We start from the raw sequence: 16,938 nt of genomic DNA on the forward strand, positions 1-16,938 counted from the left end.
GCTGAGACGTAGACATTTTAACATTCGGTTTTATCTCTAAGCAAACACTGATAACTGTGTCTCTGTTTGCTACAACTGCTGTTACTCTAATGGATGACTGAACACAACCTAATTAGCCTTCTGGCTAACATGCTAATCAACATCATGCATTGCCCCAGTAAAACATCAACAAAACTGGTCACACTTTGCATGAAGGTACACGCTTCACCATCAGCTCGATGCTGTTGATAGATAGTGAATGTGTCAGGTGTGACATTATAGTACAGGTGAACTCTTCCCACTTCATGTTTGATGCTTCACAAATCAGCCTGTCAGCTGTGACTTCGTGGTTTCCATGAGGCTGTTTGATGAACATGGACTGAAGCTACGTACGTTTACCGGGTGAGTTTTCACACTCGACTGTCGGTACCTGTTATAAAGCTGACAGCGGAGCTGTCGCAGCAGCTGAGCGGCGGGTCGCCCCACGTCACCATGGAAACACGGAAATTATAATACCAGGCCGGCAGCAGATCCGTCACTCTCTGAAGGAAATAGAAGAAAACGCAATCATGAAGCTTCTACTCATGAGCTCGTCTGAAGAAACACTTTGCTGAACAACAGCTGCTGTTTATATACAAGATATAAACTAAATGTTTCCCTGAACAGAGTGTGACATGGTGTGTGTGTGTGTGTGTGTGTGTGTGTGTGCGAGTGCGCGCTCGTTACCACTGAGGCGATGACGGAGGCGGTGGCAGCGATCTCGTAGTAGGTGGTCCACTCTGAGGCCAGAGTGACGGGGTTGAAGAAGAAGGTCTGCAGGACGTACTTCCTGAAGGCGACGTGATACGGACGCTGCCAGCTCAGGATCACTGCTGTCGGACTCAGAGGGTAAACAGCCAGCTCACGCACACCTGTGGGCTCTAACACACACACACACACACACACACACACACACACACACACACACACATTAAAGAGGAAATAAAAGAAGAAAACGGGAGTCTTAATATTTCCATTTTCTGATCTGAGTGCTTCCTCCTCTGGTTGTAATGGAGGTGTGATGTAGTTGGTCTGCTGCTCACCTATATCGATGATGACGGGCTCAGACGGAGGACTGATCAGGGGTCCGTTAGTGTGATAGACCACCACCCTGTACTGAGCCCCGGGCGTCAGGTTAGTGATGATGTCACTTGTGGAGTTTTCCTGTGGAAACAGAAAAAAACGGCGCGTCAGACACGTTCTCACTTCCTGGAAATGCTCAGAGACGAGGGGCGGGGCCTGAAGAGGAAGAGGAGGTCGAGGAGGACTCGGTGTCTTCATACATTCAGGACTTGTGTGGCGGTTCGTCCGTCCTGGTCTCGCAGCAGATGCAGTGATTGAGCGGACTGGTTCAGACCTGAAGGCGCAGGTCTGAACGAACACACGGAGAAACACTCTGCTGCTTCAGGTGACATCGGTCCCGCTCATCAACACAAACACAGTCGGCTGAAAACAGACGTTGACTGTTTCTCACCACGTTTGTGTTTTCACACCTTCGGGTCGAACATAAGATGAGTCAGTTCACACTTCACTGCCTGAATCCTTTCCAAACTTCACCCAGAAGCTCGTTCGTTTCGAGCACATTCAGCTCGTTCACTCTGAGCGGTTTGATGGATCGTCACGGTGACACGAGATGACGACGCAGCCCCGTCTTTGTTTATTCATGCTTTGAATTAGGAACAAAGAACAACTGGTTAAAGCTGATGGGATAATCTGCTTCCTGGAAAAAGAGCACTTTAAAAATACTGAGAAAACATGATAAAATTCAGTTTGGACGTTTCACCCCGAAACAAACACACTTCTCATTCTTCATACTTTCAGATTCTCAGTGTGGTGGTAAATGTCACGTACAGTTGTTGTGTAATAACAATCTGAGTAGATGAGGGTCTTTGAGGGGTCTTTCACGTGACCCAAAAACAAACCTTGAACAGATAAAAAGGCAAAAAACAGGTTTAGATTCAGCTTCAAAAAACACGGCCATGAAAAGTCGATGTCTTCACTGTTCACTGGTTGTGGGTTTATTCTCTACGTGACAGGGTGGGAGTTACCTCGCTGCAGTACGTGTTCTCCATCCTCTGGCTCAGACTGGGTCTCAGGCAGGTCGTCGAGACCACCGACACCAGGCTGCCGTTGTGGCTCTCAGAGGACGGAGCCCAGGTGACGGCGGCGGTGCTGGAGTCCAGCAGTCTGACGCTGACGGCCTGCGGACGCTCCCGGAGCTCCTCCAACAGCTCGCCACCAGGACCTGGAACAAGTCGGCACTGTTTTATCATGCTGATAAAATGACGAGGTTTCTGAGTCCAGAGAGGGATTTACCTCAAAACCACCAACAAGGAAACATGATGATGATGATGGTGTTGGATGGCAGGTTGGATACACGATGAACTCAATCCCTTCAGTTTTCCCAATTTCACCTTTTTTCCCTTAAATTCAATTATTTTACTCACTGATAGTGATGCAATAATGGTGTTTTTAATAGGACGGGATGGGAACGCCTCATGGATAAACAGCAGATCGTAATATACAGAATTAAGGTATTTCTTAAGGATTATTAAGATGGTTTAAGGCTTTTTACAGCACTAAAAAAACTCAAAATTGAACAAATAAGATGAAAACAATCCCTTAATTGAAACATTAAGACTTCAGAGAAAGCTTTTTAAAACATTTTAAAAGCCATCCACGTATCTTTGGGGTGAACATCAGTATCTGCATTAAACTAAAAGTTTTTAAGGGGTCAAAACACAGGACGAATCTATGGCGACCGGTCGTACTCAGGTAGAAGGTGAAGCCGGTGTTGGCGCTGCTCTCGCGGGCCTCGCAGTCTCCAGACGAGCTGAGCGTGGTGACCTGGACTCGGTACGTTCCCGGCTCCGTTAACTCAGTGAAGAACTCGTGAGTGTTTTCATCCACTGTGGCTGTTTCTGTCGAGTTACCTGACAAACAGACGAGGACAGGTGAGTATGAGCGTCAGAGAGGTGAGTGCATCGTGCTGCATTAGCAGACAGACGTCAATGAACGCAGCCTGACTATGCTGGCTAGCATGTGCTAGCTAGCTACATTAGCAGAGTGTTAGCTTAACAGTTTCTACATCAATTTTATAAGAACTTGTTGTTTCAAAATGCTGATTTGATGCCGAAATGTCAGCACTGATACCAAAACAACACTTGATAAGAGATAGAAAGAAAAAAAGCTAAAATTGTTGTTCAAAGTCTGAACACAAAGCAGCACGAATCTTTGATTAAAGCACTAAAACTGCTTCAAATGATTTAGGTCTTTGATAAAGGACATCAAGAAGACTTTTAACACTTTTCGACACTCAGACACGTTTCAGAAAGAGAAAGTTTTGATTTTCAACAGCGAGCCGTGAAACAGTTTTCAGCTAAAAAGAAGAAACAAGAAAACGAGGAACTGTCAGGAACGAATGTTGACGATGATTCTTTTCATTATTGATTGATTATGTCCACAGTCAATTAATTGTTTGGTCAATAAAATACTTTAAGACTCACAATACTCAGAATTTTTGAGATGGTTGCTCATTAATTTTCTGTTGATCAATTAATTGATGAATCGATAATAATATCCAAGAAGCAAAGATCCAGCAGGAAAACCACCTCAGAGAAAGTTAGTGAACTTTGAACCTCTTCAGTTCATCCATAGTGACATGTCCCACCCTCTCACGTGTCCCCGACAGTGTCCCTGTTTACCGTCTCTGTAGATGTAGATGTTGAAGCCGTCGTAGCTGGTGGGGGGTCTGGGTGGCAGCCAGCGCAGCTCCAGAAGGATGGGGGGCAGTTTGGTGGGCAGGACGGAGGCTTCAGAGGGCAGACCCATGGCAGAACCCGGCTCGTTGGAGTCCTCGTACTCCGGCACCACAGCGTTGACGAACTCGTCCTCCCGGTCGGCAGGAGACGGGTCGGTCGGGTCCAGCCAGTAGCTCTGAGTCGTCTGGTTGGCGCTCGCATCGTTGCTGCCCGTCAGGTTGCGCGCTGGGTAGAAGGGAACCTGAGTGGAAGCTCCCGCCGCCTCCTCAGAGATGTTCTCCTCCTGCTCCTCCTGCTCCTCCATAAGCGGGACGTCCCGGGCTCGCCGGGAGGTTCGCCGGCTCTCCGCCTCAGGAGGGACGGCGCTGGAGGCCTCACCTGGAACCGCCCTCTGGCTCAGGTGGACGATCTTACGGGAAATGTTGAGGGGGGGGTATGGCACTGTGACGGAGACACGAGAGAGTGGGACAGGTGAACAATCTGACAAACACCTGCAACTGTACAGGTGTGTGTGTGTGATGTCACTGTTGTTTCTCACCTGTCCTGTGGTGTACAGGTGTGTGTGTGATGTCACTGTTGTTTCTCACCTGTCCTGTGGTGTACAGGTGTGTGTGTGATGTCACTGTTGTTTCTCACCTGTCCTGTGGTGTACAGGTGTGTGTGTGTGATGTCACTGTGTTGTTTCCCACCTGTCTTGTGGTGTACAGGTGTGTGTGTGATGTCACTGTGTTGTTTCTCACCTGTCCTTGGGTGTACAGGTGTGTGTGTGATGTCACCATGTTGTTTCTCACCTCTCCTGTGGTGTAGAGGTGTGTGTGTGTGATGTCACTGCTGTTTCTCACCTGTCCTGTGGTGTACAGGTGTGTATGTGATGTCACTGTGTTGTTTCTCATCTGTCCTGTGGTGTAGAGGTGTGTGTGTGATGTCACTGTGTTGTTTCTCACCTGTCCTGTGGTGTAGAGGTGTGTGTGTGATGTCACTGTGTTGTTTCTCACCAGTCCTGTGGTGTACAGGTGTGTGTGTGTGTGTGTGTGATGTCACTGTGTTGTTTCTCACCTGTCCTGTGGTGTACAGGTGTGTGTGTGATGTCACCATGTTGTTTCTCACCTCTCCTGTGGTGTAGAGGTGTGTGTGTGATGTCACTGCTGTTTCTCACCTGTCCTGTGGTGTAGAGGTGTGTGTGTGATGTCACTGTGTGTAACCAGTGCAGTCTGGTACACAGTGGCCTCAGAGATCAGCTGGAAGGTGATGTTGCGGTAACACATCCCTGGTAACCAGTGCTTGAACACCGTCTTCCCCTTGTAGAAATCTACAAAAACAGAGAATCAGTTTTCTAAAAATCTGCATCGTGACGACGTTTAAGTAAAAGTTCTTCACTTCAGTGATTTCTTCTCTGAAGCAGCTAAAAGTCAGTCAAAAGCTGGAACGAGGATTTCATTAGCAGAAGCTCTAACATGCTAAGCTAACGTCACGCAGCTCTGGAGTTTATTTTGAAATCACGTTTTGTGAGTAAGTCTCCGTTACTGAACTTTGTTAAACGTTTGAATACGAGCAGAAAAGTTTGTTCGGCTCTTTGGTGACGTGAGCTGACGGTAAATGTCGCTGTCAGCACTTTCACAGTAAAGGTTTACCATTGCTTTCACATTACAGTGCTCTTATTGTGAAGATCAGAAGTGATTGTTGTCATTTGAGTTACTTTACAGACGAATTAATTCAGCTAATAGTTAATATTGTTTATCGTTTCTATATTAACGTGTAATAGAGGGTTCATAACAGACGGTGATGTAGCTGTAAGCCGGTCGAGGTGTTAATTGCTGCTGTATAAACACATCATACAGAATAATGTAATAAAGCAGAAATGATTAAAGTTGCAACAAGTACTGAACATTAATAAACACCTGACGCGTCCTTATACCTGCAGACATCGACACTACAGATCATAAAGCTTTATTTCCTGTTTACAGCCGGATCATATCCGATGAGACAGAGCGTCAGAGAACATGTGAACCTTTATAGAGCATAGAGCGCCGCTCTTGTCCTTCAGTGTAGCTGATGTTGACTCTGCTGAAGACGCTTCCGGCCGGAGGCTCGATTTCAAACACCACGCCGGTCTCTGGAGACTCCCTGTAGTCTGATATGTGAGCAGCGTGGACGGGAAGAGGCTCTGAGGAGACACAACAGCACGGATCGGACTCCAAACATCCGGATAGAAAATCCAAAACACTCGGGCAAGAGGTGGAGCGGGACACATTATTTTAAAACTGTGAATCATTTTTCACCTGTTTCCAGGTGAAAATTCAAACTGGTCACATGGTGAAATGTGGAAGATCTGAGTCGAATGAATCTTTACAAATGATGGATTCAAGTACATGCAGGGCAGTTTTTAAGCATATGTGAGAGTTTAACTTCATATATAATTCGTTTAAATTATAGAGATTATCCATTAAAAATGATTAAAATCCATTCATTTATATTATTTAGTATTCACATCCCATTAATTTACATTAATCACATCATTATTAGCAGGTAAATTAATGGAATTTAAGGGTAAAAAAATTAAGGGATTCAGTTTCATAGAGCATGAAACATCATTTAATCCTTTAATTAATCCTGAAGTCTGAATAAAAGAAATGAGACCCTCCACAATTAACAATTAACAACAGCGTTCAGTAACGACCAATCAGAGCTCATCGTAGATCTTCTTCTCTGTTGGATGTTTAACATCGCTGCAGTTTCTTACTTGTGAGCACAGACACAGTCCTGATGGGTCTGGACCAGCTCTGTCCCAGTTTAACCAGTAGTCCCACAGTGTAGCAGAGGCCATGAAACGATGTGTTGAACAGCAGAGGCTCGCTGGTGTTCACAAACTGAACCAGGATCAGTCGAGGTTCTCCAGAGAGCTGAGCTGCGTACGCCGTGACGTTGTCCCGCACGTCCGAACGCTCGAGCGTCGCTACGATCAAACCGTCGTCGTTTACAGACGCCTGGAAGGCCAAGATGCTCTGAAGAAGAAGAAGAAGAAGAAGAAGAAGAAGAAGAAGAAGAAGAAGAGAAAGACCATTTGTGCCGAGTAAATCACTTCAAAGACAAAACATGTCACAGAACAGTGTGGTCACATGACAGGAAGAGGAAGAACACGCAGAAAGCGTCCTGTTTCCTAAACTTCAGTCCGAATTATTTTCATGATCAATTAATCTGACGATGATTTTTGAATTGACTGTTTGGTTTATAAGAGTCCATCAGGAGTCTGTCAGACTCAGTTTACTGCGACATAAACCAGAGAAGAAGAAATCAGTGAGTTCAGTTCCTTCAAATCTCTCCATCACACGAAGGTTATTCATCAATATTCCACATTCAGTCGGGTTTGACTATAAACACACAAATACATCAAAATGAGCAACTAATAAATGAAAACTCAAAGCTTGTTAAACGTGCTGTTAGTGCCAATAATTACTAATTAGTTCATTTCACATCATTAAATGTCAGAGGAGACAGAAACCAGAGCTGCCACTGACAATCAATCGATCAATCGTTAGAAAAAAAAGACGACAAACATCAACAAATCTACACGTTAACTAAAAATGACCAAAGACTGATCAATCATCAAAGATGCTGCTGATTAATCGACCGATTATTCTGGTTCTTGGAGAAGCTGGAGGTTGTTTCCTGGATGTTGACCCAGATTCTCTGGTTTCAGGTCTCTGACCGCCTGCTAACAGCTGAAGCTCGCAGCTACTGACCCCGACACCCTCCACAGAAACCCCGCCCCACCCTCAACACCTTCTGATTAATAACTGTGATAGGCAGAAACAAGATGAAATACACATTAAAACACTGCTGCAGGAAACAGGAAGATTAAAGACATCAGAAAGATGTTTTAATCACCGACCGATGGAAAAGTCAGTGAGAGTGAGACGAACTTCTGTTGATAACGTTTAAAGAAAGGCGTCACGATCTGATCACCAAACAGAAATACGCAAAGCAGAAAATAAAGGTGTGCTTTTAATGTGAAACATCAGCAGGAAGTCATCGTGAGTGATTATTTGAATAACATGGATCGTCAGTGAATGTGTCGGCGTTGTGTTTTACTACTGTCACTGAACGCGTCACATCAAACATGGAGGAGATCCAGCTGTTCGCTCTGTTCAGCAGCTGGAAACACTCACGTTGAACTCTCAGGGCTGAGTCTAATTACTGGACGTCTGCAGGACGTCACTCTTGTTTTAGTCTCTCAGCAGAAAACAGATGAGAGCGGCTCCAGAAGTGTTAAAGCTACCCGTCTGTCCAAAAAACAAATCAAATATAACCCTCCACATGATTGATTTCATATTTTCTGGTCACCACAATCAATAAAGCTCCGGCCGTCGTGGCTCCACTACGTGAGCTCTTCCTGACCGACTCTTATCTGCCGCTGTGGGATCAGCTGATTTCCTGTTGCTGAGGCAGGAGAGTCTGATGGTATCAGCTGGTGTTTCATTAAATGTGACGGCGGGACGGTCGCCTCCTCGCCGAGCGCCGTCTGTCTGACAGGATGCAGGTGAAAACACGACCGCGGCTCCTGATAGGAACTGTAATAATGTGTTTGTCCCCGAGCTGACGGAGACACGGAGGACGAGGGGGACGAAGCTGCTGTGGACTCAGATAACTCCAGATTTCACATGATTAAAATAAACTGCTCGAACCTTTTTACAGAGAGATCCTTCACTTCCTGTCAGTCAGCCAATCAATGACTTACTGCTGACGATGAGTTAATGGCTGAATCTCTCATTAAGCAACGAGATTGATTTTAAAATCAAAGATTCTTCACACCAACAAAACAAACATATTACCAATTACACCAGATTTAATATCAGAAAGTCTCGACGTCGTTCTAGAGCTGATGTTTGGACGAATATATCGCCGGTTGTCGGGCTGACAGCGGCCGGTTTGGAAATGTTAACAGACAGACCATCTTATAATTACAAGAAAATGTCTTTAATTACAAAAAATGGATGATATTTCTTTTGTGTCTTCATGTTTTTTAACCCCAAATTATGAAATATTTACTCCGTAACTGGAAGAAAACTGTCATAATTACAGGAAAACTATTTTTTCTTTTAAAAATCTTTACATCCTAATTACACAAGCTCAATGTCGTAATTAAGACATAATTATGAAGAGGAACCTGAATTTTAGCATAAAGCCCATGAAGAGGCCTTCACACAGGTCTGAGGGTCTGAAGGGTCGCAGCTTAGCCTGTGCTAAGCTAGGCTAAACAGGTCTGGATGTAACAACTTCAGTACATATCCAACAGCAGTTTTAGACAAACAAACCAAACTAAGAGTTGAGATCAACTCTTCTTCTACAGATAATCCATCAACTGAGATTCTGACCCACTTTCCTAATCTGAGATAGTGAAACAGTAAACATGTGCTGCACTGAGGCATGCTGGGAGTTCACCACCAGCGTCGTCAGGGATTTGAAATATTTCTGCTTCATCTGTCTGAGCTGGAAACAGAAGCTACAACGACACGTCATAACACGGGAGGCAGGATGGTGACTCACGCCGGTCTTCACGACGCCCTGATCTCTGTCGCTCGCCTTCATTACTGTGCGCCGGTATTTGGAGGGAACAGGTCCTGAGACGTAAAGTGAGACCAGAAGAGGAGAGGATGAGGAGGAAAACCTCTTCCTTCCTGACTCACAAGAAACAGATAACTGATAAACTGGTTTTATTAGTGGAGATGACACTGCTCTCAACCTCCCATTTACAGATGTGAGGTCCCTCAAGGCTCCATTCTGGGTCCTGTTCTGCTCTTTACTAACATGCTTCCCTTTGGTCACTGAATTAGTAGAAATAACAAATTATTATATGAATTATTTTTGTTGGCTAAAATCAAATCAGAAACTATCTGATGTAAACCTATAATGATAGCTTAGCATATTAGCATGCTAACTTTTGGTAATTAGCAATTTGAATATTATCATTTCTGCAGGCGTTTGGTCATAAACTGAAGTATTGGACACATTAACACGCTGACCTGCCGATGGCGCTAGACGAAAAGTCTTACAGTTCATCCTGAACAAAATTTACTCAAAGGTTCAGTCGCCTCCTGAACCAGCAGCTCACTGCGGTTCAGGAAGCGTCGGATGAGTTCACCTGTGTAGCACCGTCACAGTAAAACCAGGATAAAAGCCAACTTGTGCTCAGAGAAGCGAAGAACAGAAATATAAACACTCAGTCGCCGTCATCCTCAGGGGGTCGGCTCAGACGGAGGAACAAAAAAAAATCCATACCAATTCATTCAATTCATCTGCTCTGCTGTCGCCATGGCAACAGAGATGAAAGGAGACACACATTTGGGGTAGGAGGAGATGCTCATTATGTCTGTCTGATTCCAGGATTACCATGGACACGGTGGAGAGCAGAGAGCCTCCGGCAGCAGACGCTGGATGCTAATGTTAGCCTGTTTATTCACAGGTTTATAGGAGCTGCTCTGATGCAGACACAAAGGACGACTTTCACTGGAAGACACTTACAGGACAGAATGTCCAGAGACGTTACAGCAAACCACAGACACACAATCCTACATACGGTAACTTTCTACTAAATATCACCATTACTTCATTTTTTAAGTTGACTTGAAACTACTCGAAACAGAAATTCATCCAAACGTCCTAAATTCTCTAATTTATTTATCTTAAACTTTTATTCTCTATTTTCAGCCATTTTATTGATTTTAATATCATTTCTATTCCTCGTGTCCATTCCTCTCACTGGTTTGCATCATCTTATGATCAGCCGGTTTGATTGATCTGAGTCCGATCGATCGATCACATGGCTGCTGAAGTCCATGAGATGTGGCTGAAAGCTTCACAAACAGAATGTTTGCTGCTGTTTCTCAGATCAAGAGAAAGTGAACGTTTCCCACAGCTGGATTCAGGTTTCTGCTGCTTCCTGCTTCTGCTCCGCCTCTTTCCATGTTGTTTGATTGTTAAACATTAAAAAATACACAATACAGACGAGACACATGAGGAAAACTCATCTCTATGAAACATTTACAGGAAATGATCTGACCTGATCTATTTCACAGCCGCTGTGTCGCTGTGCTAACGACATGAAACTTGTAGCCTCACTTTACTCAATAAGACATTTAAAACAATATGACTCGAGTTTTCTTTAGTCAAACATCTGCTTACTTCTTTCACCACTGGTGCTTCCATGGCAACGGATGACTGAATGTGTTGCTAGGAGACGCAGAGTAAACTGTGGCGACGTCTCTCTGTCAGTCCTCTGAATGTTGATGAAAGATGTTTGAGGTACGACCTCTGACACTTTCCTCTGTTGTCTTTGATAAGATAAAACTTTATTTATCCCCAGCCACATGACAGCAGCATGTGATAGCAGTGGCAAGTTTGTTGTACATGATGACCTCAGGTAAATCCCAACCTGAGCAGTTCCAATCAGCAACACACCTGAGAACACCTGTTAGTGTCTGTGAGAGATTTAACCAATAACAATCCATCATATTTAATATGTTGATCATAATCCTCTGATTCCAGAGCAACTGACATGTTCAACCATCAATCAATCAGGATGTGATCACCTGCTGATCCTCTCTGACAGAAACTCACCTGGAAACAGCACAAAGTCAATGTATTTACTGTCTGAGCTCATCAGCTTCAGTGGTTTCTGTAAATATCTGCTGATTCTGGATCTGATGCAGCAACATGTTTCAAACACGTTGAGACAGGAGCAACTAAAGACTGGGAAAGATGTGGAACGCTCCAAAAACACCTGTTTGGATCATTCCACAGGTAAACAGGCTGATTGGTAACAGGTGAGAGCATCATGATTGAAAGGCTCAGTGGTTCACAGCGAGGATGGAGCGAGGGTCAACACTTTGTCAGCACGTGATTGGATAAAGAGATTAACACCTGGACTCAGGAACACTTCAGGAAACTGATTGATCATTAATGATTGATTCTGGTCTATCAATGTTTTTTCTTTGTAACGAAGTAACAGTTCAGCAAATGTAGTGACAGAACTGCACTGCACAGACACACACACACACACACACACACACACACACACACACACACACAGAACACAAACACACACACACACACACACACGCACACAGAACACACACAGAACACAAACACAGACACACACACACACACACACACACACAGAACACAAACACAGACACACACACACACACAGAACACACACACACACACACACACACACAGACACACACACACACACAGAACACAAACACAGACACACACACACACACACACAGAACACAAACACACACACACACACACACACACACACACACACACACACACACACACAGTGTGAATGAATGCAGTATCTGACCCTCTGAATGAGTGCAGATGGGGTGTGTGTGTGTGTGTGTGTGTGTGTGTGTGGGGGGGGGGGGGGGGGGGGGGGGGGGGGGGGGCGTCGCCCTCAGGCAGCTGCCAACATTATCATGCAAACCTCCAGGTTTTTGTCTTCTTGTTTGAGGGGGGACGAGGGGCCTCGGAGAGAGAACGGACCTTTGACAGATCCAGCTCAGAGAGGACGGGGACACCCACAGACCATTAGACTATGAATGAGAGCGAGCGGCTTCACACTGACGGGGAGGGCCCGCAGAGCGGCTCCGTCTTTAAACGAGGTTTGGTGAGAAGACTTCGCTTCATTCCAACATGCGACGGATGATTGACAGCTCTGGATGCACCCCCTTCTGGAAACCTTCAGCTGTTACTAAACACATCACCAGAATCCAGTCTGACCCGAAGCGGTTCAACTGCAGGTCCACGGAGCAGCTTCTTCCAGGCTGGCTGTGTGCTGCTCAAACTGGGACCAGCGCTCGGGTTTCCTCCCACCTGCTATTCAAACAGAACACCAGTCCATTTAGTGTCTGTGAGCAGCTTTCCCAAAGAAGACTACAAATGAGCCTTTTCCAAAGGCTCTCAGTCCTGCACGGAGGGCTGAATCTGGGCCATCTGGACTGGAAGACGTTCCGCCTGTCGTCCAGTGGAGTGACTGGTGCGGAGCCGTCCTCTCAGTCCTGTCTTCAGCCGAAGACCAGCAGAGCAACACTGGAGCAAAACCTTCACCTTCTCAAAGACGTCTGGTGATTTCACTGACATTTGTTGTCGCCTTTTTACTCTGAATGAAAACTACATGAAGACTTTTCACTGCTCACACAGGTAGAACCACGACAATATACCCAACAAGCTAAAGCTAACAGGCTAATGCTAGCTCCTAAAAACATTGAATTTTTTTTATTTTATTTTATTTACTTTACTAATCCCAAACTGGGAAATTATTCTCTGCTTTTAAGCCATCACTGATTCACTGAAACACACACACATGCACCATGCAACATGCACACACAGGCTGCATTCAAGCGCCCGGGGATCACCTGGGATCCAGTCAGTAATCAGGTAGCAGCCTGACGTCACATCTATCAGGAGAGAGTTAGTCAGTTGCATCTTGATCACATGAATAAATGAGATTACAGTGAAGACATGAATGATGAAGGATGATCTGAAGCTCGGGGGTTTCGTTCTGATGAAGGATAAACCTCCTCTTCCTCCCGCAGCGAGCTTCACGTTCAGCAGCTCCGAGTTTCTACCCGTCGAACCTGAACGGAAGCTTTAAAACTACAGATCAGATGATTTAACGATCGCTGCTGACAACAACTGCAGTTTACAGATTATCACGGTCAGGGTTAATCTCCATATGTGAGAGAGCAGCAATAATCTGAGCCGAGAATCATCCGACGAGTTTAATCAGAGACGATGAAGACGAAGAGGAAACACACTGAGTGGATGATGCTGTCTGCTTCTCACACACACACACACACACACACACACACACACACAAGACAGACAAATGTTGTTTATGTGTGTGTGTGTGTGTGTGTGTGTGTGTGTGTGTGTGTGTGTGTGTCTTTCCAAAAGAGCCACAACGAGTTTAGCCTAGCTTAGCACGAACACTGAAAGCAGTGGGAAACTGCTAGCCAGTGTAGTCAGTTTGATGGTAGCAATGCTACGCTAGCTGACTGTCGCTAAATGATGTTGTTGTAGCTTCAAACAGTTAAACTAAATTCAAATTCAACTTTATTTATTTTTCATTTCAAATATTCAGAAAAGAGGAAACAGCTGAAATCGAGCGCCGCTTCTTCAGGATCAGACAAACATTACATATGAAGTTGTTTTGTATGTAGCTAACCAGTATGTGTGGTGTTTTTAGCCTAGCTTAGCACAAAGGTATGAAGCTGTGGCGCTGCGTGATCTTCAGTTTCAGTTTCATTTCTTTTGAAGTGTTTGTGTTTCTGTATTGAATACTTCAGTATTTCTGTGTGATTGCAGGTGAGTCCAACACAAATGTGTTCAAATATATTTTATTCAACTTTATGTTACAGTAAAAATCAGCTTGTCAGTGTTCACTGGTTTCTAATTATCATTCACTGTTATTGATCAACTGATTTATGGTTAAACTATAATAATAATAAGGCTCTAATATTCATCTCAGCATTAATCAAGCTGCCCCCCAACCAACTGAACCATGAAGCTCTGAGTTCACTGCTTCCGTCTGTGAAGGACAGGAAACAAGCCGATTCTACAGTTCTCCGTCTTTTCTGACAAAACATGCTCCTCTTCATCACCAACCCGAGCACAAACACAGCTTTAATGAATGAAAACAGGGAGGTCATTAAAGAAGAGGCGCCTCCGTCCCTCCACCCTCATTTGGCGTTTAATCAAAGTAAACTCAGAGAATGAGCGGCGGCTCCATCCTTTCAAAGAGAAAACAAAAAGTCTTCAGCCGCCTGCCAACCGACTCAATGAGGACGACAACAATGGCTGCTCAGCAAAACGAGGACGCGAGAGTCCAGCGGAGAAACGACTGGGGACAGACAGGAAGCTGTGAGCTAATCAATAACGCCTCCTCCAAACTGATCGACAGCATTACTGATGTTCAAACACCGTGATCACTGTGAAACGGATCCTCAGCTGGTCAGGATGACGACTTTTTACATGGGACCTGTTAGCTTTAGCCTCGGTCATTAGCTCTGAGTTAGCGCTGAAAAGACTCCATCATCAACAGCTACAGCGTATCAGTAATCAGACCCCACAGACCTCGTCAGCCTGGTCTGATGAAGTTCTGGTCTGGACTGCGTGTGAAGCCTGTTAGAGCTTCTGCTTTCAGGAAGAGGAGGAAGCCGGTGAAGCTTTGTTTCCTCGCCCGTCCTTCGTCCATGAAGTGGCTGCAGCTTTCCTTCCTGACCTGTTTGTGCTCATTATGCTGCCTGGCATCACACCGAGGACTGCAGGTCTCCAACCGGGCAGAACACCAGAGCTGGCGGCTCTGAATGAAACCAGAAACTCAAGTCTCAGTCTTTGTTTTCAGCAGCATTAATGGAGCTCAAACGTACCTGAAATAACTTCCATCAGGGGACACAAACTGCTGCCCGGTTCGAATGGTTGTTTCTAGAATATCCACGACAATAAGATGATGCACGACGACGTGTTCTGACATGAGAACTACGGCGATGAATGATCCTCACTGCTCAGAGGCTCCACTGATGAGCACGAAGAAGAAGAAGAAGAAGAAGAGCAGTGAAACAGTGACAAATGCAGTTTCATCCTGAACCCGGTGGACCACCATCAGACCTGGTGGGCAACAGCTTTAATTTGGAAATGTTAAGCTACACCAAATTCTAGAAACAACCAATCAATCCACAGTCTGACATTAACATCTCGACGCTAACGGTGAAAACCATCACATCAACTGGCGTTCGAACGGGAAGAAAACCGTCGTCTGGACTCTGGAGTCCGGCAGAAGTGTTTCATTTCCTAACAATGTGAAACAGGTTGTCTATGAACAGTCTGCACCACGACTGAGTCCTCGCTAAACCCTGAAGGTCTCATGTCTCCTGTTAGCTCAGGTTGAAGCAGCTCCAACCAGCCGCTGGATTCCCAGCGTTAATTATCTCATTGTCAGTGTTAAAGGTTCGATCCCCGGGTGGTGGATGTGGTTTCAGTGTCTCACATGGAGATGAGTCTAACCCTCCAGCAGCATTAATGAGCTCACATGGTGCTAATAAGATCATTAACTCAGTAATCGCCGTGAACAGCGGCAGCAGCATCACAGATATGTCAAATACCAAATTCAAAACCTGAACCTGAACCTGACCCCGATTACAAACGGTCACGTAGTAATCTTTTTAGTCCGCTAACTAATGCGACACTAAGGCCGCATCAGAAACCGCCCAATCAGTCAGGACAAGAGGTACGTACGATTCTGCAAAAACCTCCAGCCTGCAACAGACCAGTCGACCTCACAAACTGCGTCCCACAATGCAAAGCGCTGGAGCGTTACAGCGAGCAGCCGGGAAGCAGTTTTTTCACCACTGAAGCCACTTGTGACGTGTCGGAGGTGAGCTGCACACTGACTGACAGCTAACGTTAACACACAGAACATAGAAACACATTCAGAACAGAATAAAACTAAACGTCGTGTTACTACTGCACAGATAAACTGATGCACTTTATGGTGGAGAGTGAGGAAGAGGAGTCTCACAGCCTGAAGAAAGAAGCTCAAGCTGCACTATTAGAATTATCATCATCTGAATATGACGAGCAGATCCAGATATGATCCAATAATCCGCTTCAACGACGAAGAAGAGAAGCAGAATAAGACAGAGAGGAAACGTGAAACCATCAGATAAAAGTAAACAGAGCACAGAGAACGTGAGCAGCGAGTGACAGACGCTCAGAGAAATGATATTGATCATGTGTTAGTGGCTCAGCTGATGAAGGACAGCAGAACTTCCTGTGACTCATCACATGACCTGCACAAGGTGCAGCATTGGCTGGCGTGACCGCCACCACCTGAGGAGACGCCGTCATATCAGAACTTACACCCGACTGATCGATGAGATGCTTCGGTCGCAGTTCAAAGGTTAGAAAATGTAGAAACTGACGTGTTGTTTTCACAGAAGCTTTGATTGACTGATTGATTCGTGGAGGATGGTTTTGACTCTCGCGTTCGGCTCAAAACGTTTTGACTCTCGTGCAGATTCGACACCTGAGACCAAAACGATTCCTTCAAACGTCACTTTGAGAATTAGAAACAGGTCCGAACTGAAACTAT

Source organism: Chelmon rostratus, chromosome 22 (genome assembly GCF_017976325.1).
Source record: "Chelmon rostratus isolate fCheRos1 chromosome 22, fCheRos1.pri, whole genome shotgun sequence".
Taxonomy (NCBI): domain Eukaryota; kingdom Metazoa; phylum Chordata; class Actinopteri; order Chaetodontiformes; family Chaetodontidae; genus Chelmon; species Chelmon rostratus.